The sequence below is a fragment of the Helianthus annuus genome, chromosome 16 (assembly GCF_002127325.2).
Source record: "Helianthus annuus cultivar XRQ/B chromosome 16, HanXRQr2.0-SUNRISE, whole genome shotgun sequence".
In the NCBI taxonomy this organism is placed as follows: domain Eukaryota; kingdom Viridiplantae; phylum Streptophyta; class Magnoliopsida; order Asterales; family Asteraceae; genus Helianthus; species Helianthus annuus.
This window is the reverse complement of record NC_035448.2, coordinates 179,048,093-179,053,398: the sequence shown is the minus strand read 5'-3', so window position 1 is coordinate 179,053,398 and position 5,306 is coordinate 179,048,093. Positions and strand designations below refer to the sequence as shown.

The 5,306-nt window shown below is 38.5% G+C and overlaps 1 long non-coding RNA gene across 1 annotated transcript; it reads right to left on the bottom strand.

Moving 5' to 3' along the window:
• Positions 1-475: 475 nt before the first annotated feature.
• LOC110917086 lies at positions 476-1,471 on the bottom strand. The gene is made up of 2 exons (XR_002580319.2): positions 1,147-1,471; positions 476-1,049 (listed from the first exon to the last, which is right to left on the bottom strand). It is a non-coding gene; the product is annotated as an uncharacterized LOC110917086 (long non-coding RNA).
• Positions 1,472-5,306: the final 3,835 nt, after the last annotated feature.

Genomic DNA, 5,306 nt, shown 5'->3' with positions numbered 1-5,306 from the left:
GAAATAAACATAGATAATATATTTATTTTATGTGATTCTTTTGAATACTAAACGTTTGAAATAAGAATTCTGAATCGTTGACATTTGAAATAAATATAAAAATTACCTTTGTTTTATAAAAGCATACGAGTTAACGATGTTCGAAATAAATATAACATTGTATTTATTGTATAAAAGCGTTCAGAAATATCAATGTTTGAAATAAATAGAACTATTATATTTATTTGAAGAAGCGTTTGGAATATCGATGTTTGAATAATTATAAATCTTATGTTTATGTTAAACAAGCGTGGGGTTTCGTTAACTTATACCTCGTTTTGTAAATCGTAGATCGTCGTCAAATAAATATATATATATATATATATTTATTTTATAAAAAAAAAAATAAACTTGAATTCCATTAAGTGTCGTTTTTGAAACTATAAATACGTGTCGCGTTTCGAATTTTTATGGAAATCGGACAGAGTTTCCTCTGTTTTAGGAGTAACCCGACAATAAAAAGTTGTCGTATTTTGTCAAATCTCAACAAGAATTCAATCAATTCACACAATATATACTAAATCTTTATCAAATACGACAAAAATAAAACGTGATTAATCACTAACGGTATCGGTCGAGCTCGGTCGCGTATAACTACAATAAAAATCTAAACTATAAACGGAATTTTCGCATCGTTTAATTTCATTACCGGGTCTTTGAGTTGACTGTCGTTGACCTGTTTGGTCGCTGTTGACCCGACAGTTGACTGTCGTTGACCTGATGTTGACCAGTTTGACCATCTTTGACCGAATCCGAAACCCGAAAATCTGAGTCGTTGACCAAACCGAGCTATCCGTTAACTTGTTGATCCGAACATCGAACTAAGTTGACCCTAGTAGCGAGTTGACCCGCACAGTGAGCTGACCCGAAACCATACCGAGTTGACTCGCTAACCCGTGTTAAATCTGACCCGAACCGGACTTGAACCGGGTCCGCTCAACCCCACCATCAACCACCGCCCTTGCTACTGTCGGCACTGCTGTACATGTCACCGGCAACCATACCCCCGCCTGAAACATTTAACATCGGCCCGAAAAATCCACAGATCTATAACGATCTTGAAGAAAAGAAAAAATAAAATGAGAAGAAAAAGGAACCAGGTTTTACCGTGAGACCCGTCAGAACAAAACACCACCACTGCCACCGCGGCTCCGCCGCAGACGGCGGTTCATTGCCGTTCCACTCTGCTTCTGGTTCTCCTCTCTCTCACTTCTAGTCTCTCTCATCTCTGTCTGCTTGTTTTCGTCGCCGCACCACCACCGGACGGTGGTGGTGGTGCTCCGTGCTGTCAATCAAAAGGGGGGGGGGGGTGTTTCTTGAGTGCAGTGGGCTAGGGGGTGGCAGGTGGGTGTTTGGGGGTTTGTCGGAGGTGCAAGAAGACCGGTGGCCGGTCGGAGCTCTCCGATCGCCGGTGCTCGGTCACGAGAAAGGAGCAGAGGGTGAGGTTTAGGGGGTGTCGGCTGAGAATTGTCTGGCTTGGGTTTGTTTCTAACAAATGAGGATAAATGGATAACATGTTATATATAGTTAGGGTTAGCTTGTCTTAAGTGGGTTTGGGCTTGGGCCCAAGGCCCACAATCCCAATATCGTGTTTCAAGTGGCCCGTAATTCCTACGAGACCCGTTATAAAATATCCGAACTATCTGTAACGTCGTGGACTGAATTTTTGATTTATAAATACGAAAAATAGTAACGGTAGTCGTTATCGTCGTGTTTGATAGTCGGTTTCGTTAAATAGCGTAAAATGCTTGGTTTATCGTTTCTAGTCCGTTTTCCACTCCAATTTCAACTTCGGATATTAAAATTCGAAAGCGAAGCTAAATATATCAGTATATTTCAGTTTTTGAGTTAATATGCGTGTTTGACGCTTCCGTTTTGTTGCCGGTGCATTCCAGCAGCCGCGTTTTCGTTCACGTTTGCGTTTTCGAACATTCAAGATCGTGTTGTTTCGCAAAACGAAATCCGTAGATTTAAATTATACGTATAAAATTTGCATTTGTCGGCGTGGTCAGTTTTTTTGTACGGAACCAGTTCGTTATCGCTTATCGTTCCGCAGTTTTCCTGAAAACCTCATATGTGCACTATAACGTCCGATAAGCATTCCTAGGCATACCAAGAGCTTAATTAGCTTAATTCGTGCCTTAAAACTATTAATTATCGCCTTAAACGTTCGCTAATCACGTAATTAGAAGCCGTTAATTACCGGTTGTCACATTCTCCCCCTGTTGCAGAAATTTCGTCCTCGAAATTTAGTCTATGTTATCTCCTCAGAGTTGTGTCGTTCCTAGGTAAGTCCAAATGATACTAGAGTGAATATCCGCGTAATCGAATCAAGACTTTTTCAGATTACGTGGGTGTAAAGACATTTTGCATCAATAAGAATCCAACGGTTCAGCTGAGTTTGTTCCAGAAATCGAAGTCGAGTGAACGAGGTGTTGTGATACTATCACCAATGTAACTAAGTTTACGGGGATCAACAAAGAGGAATTTCGACCAACAGAATTCCAAATGAACGTTCACTAACTGCAATTCAATTTTTGAAACAATAGAATTTACTACCAATCGGAAACTGGCATTGGTTGTTGAATGATTGAAACTTGAATCAACAAGCTCACATGGATAGTATCATGAAAGTGATTTGTTAATTATCGAACCAATAAATGAATAAGATGAAATCAACGGGTTGACATTGTTGAGTTGCAAGGATACACCGAAATGAAATACAACCGAACCTGGTGTATCATCGTATTAATACATAGTTGCATTAAGACTACTTAAATGATGTGTCAAACGAAGAGCATATACAGTTTCGCATGAGAGGACTGATCGTGATTAGCACAAGCTACAAGTTAATACCAACACCGCAAGGTGTCGTAGCAATGAAATGTTTCAATAATAGTGGTGATCGAACAAGTATCACCTGTGTTTTACATGAAACGCTCGATTACGATTAGCCCAGGCTACAAGTTTATACCGACACCACAAGGTGTCGTAATGATGGAAATAATTCAATAATAGTGGTGATCAAACAAATTCACCGTGTTTGAATTCAACTGAAAGTTCGACGAAGGAAATCTGAATGTTTGTTTCAAACAAATCTCATAGGATTTTCAATTGAAAATGAATCAAGGAAATAATGTTTTCGATCGAAAATGAAAAAGCAATGAATATCACAAAATGTTCGATCGATGCTGAAAGAACCGTTAAGAGGTACACCGAAATATGGAATGAATTTGTGTACCATTATCTTAACACACGATTGTATTAAGATTGCTTTAATATGATAAATCAACAAAGCGGATTTAATATCAATAAACCAATAAATAAATAAATAAATTCGTACATGATGTGTGTAAACGAGGTTAGCGCAAGCTTCAAATTTATGAAAACGTCACCACAAGGTGATCGTGATCAAGGAAACGATTCAATGAAGTCAAAGACCAAACAAGCCTATTATGGTTCAAAGCAAATGAAGTGCTTGTTGGGATTATTTCGAATATGATGGCCTCAATCCATCATATGGAATCTTGAATGGAATATATATTACGAGCAAGTTCAATCAATTGAACTTGGTTTAAGCACAATCCAACAATGGATGCATGTATCAACAAGAAAATTTCGACATGGTTACAACGAAAAACCATGTATGTAGCTTGAAAGGAAATGAGTTTCAACGAGTTTCGTTGACTCGATATCAAAGAGTCAACATTATGCAATAATGTGGTTTAGCTAGATCACAATGCAAGGAGTGAAGATAGCGAAATAATATTTGAACTTGGTAAAGCAACAATTTCAAGTGAGGCCACATGCTTAACAAACAACGCATGTGTAACATATGAATTCGTCAAGAATGAAGCAAATGAGTATTCGCTATTATGAAAGAAAATTTTCGTGATGCAAGGATCATTAGGGGGAGTAGAAATATGAAAGTCTACTCGCTATATGCAAAAATCAGAATTTCAACAAAAGAAGTTTAAGGACTTTACCTGGAAGTTCACGTGATGATCGGTTGCTAGATGAGATTACCATGGAATGCCGAACATTACGTATTTGCCATTCATGAAATAGGGGAGATGCGAAGACGTGTGACTTCTTTTGCAGCGCCAACAATTGTGAGTCTCTTTAGACTAAGCATCGATCGTTATGAAATCTTGTTTAAGCGTACCTCAGTGTGATTCGTGTCGTTTGCAGGATCACTTGCCAATTTGCCGCTTTCGACCAGTAGTTCTCCCACTGACGGGGTTAGCATCATTGTTGTCATGCTCAATCATGTTTTCCAAAGGCCTTGCCTCGAAAGTTGTGTGTGGTGTATTTCAACGTCCGTTGACGTATAGTTTAAGTTTCATGTGTATTCACGCCCTAGCGTTTCGTTCCACGTAGATTACCTGCTCGGTTAGTTAAAACAGCATAGATGACATAATGTAATGGTGTGTGCCCGAGTTATTTATCACTGTTTCTAAGTGAGGACCTTGAATGAATTTTGACATAAGCTCTCATCAAGAGTTTTCCAAAGGTCCTATATGCATGTTATCAAACTCTTAAAGTTTTTGTTTCCTGTGTGTAATCATTTCGTGTACTGTGTATCCAACACAACACGTGTGTATGTTTAAAATCAAAATGTTTACTCATCGTTTCGGCAACGGTTGGAACCCATATTCGAGACTTAGGCGTTCTGTATGTGTTTAAGTCTTAATAGTCTAAGTCCCCATAATGAAGTTGAGGTTAAAGCCTAGGTATCTCTACAGAAACCTAATTCGCTGAAACCTAATGCTCTGATACCAATCTGTCACACCCCGAAATATCAGAGCTTGGCGTGACTGGACCAGTATCTTCATTGCACAGCGGAAGCAAATAAGCTAAGACTTCTAGAAAAAGAACGCCGCTAAGTACTCGAATTCCCATGGGTTCTCCCATTCCAACCGTTCCATAGTTTTGAAAATGCAACCTGAGAAAGAACATGCGAAAAAGTCAACATAAAGTTGAGCGAGTTCATAGTTTGTTTTGAAAAGGTTTAAAATAAATCTTTTTGATAACCGGTTTAAAAGTTGTTGAGAAAGCATAGTAAAAATCATTTTCTCGGCATGATATATGAAAGTTGTGAGTCTAGCCCACGAGAGTCGTTGTAAGCAGGACCAACTCGTCCTCTTACTTGTACATAAGTTGAAAACATTATCAAAGTTTGTAAATACATGTATTATGAGTTTGCGTCAAATGAATATCAAAAACATTTGAAAGTTATAGTGTTGTAAGTTGGTATGTAAAGCGTC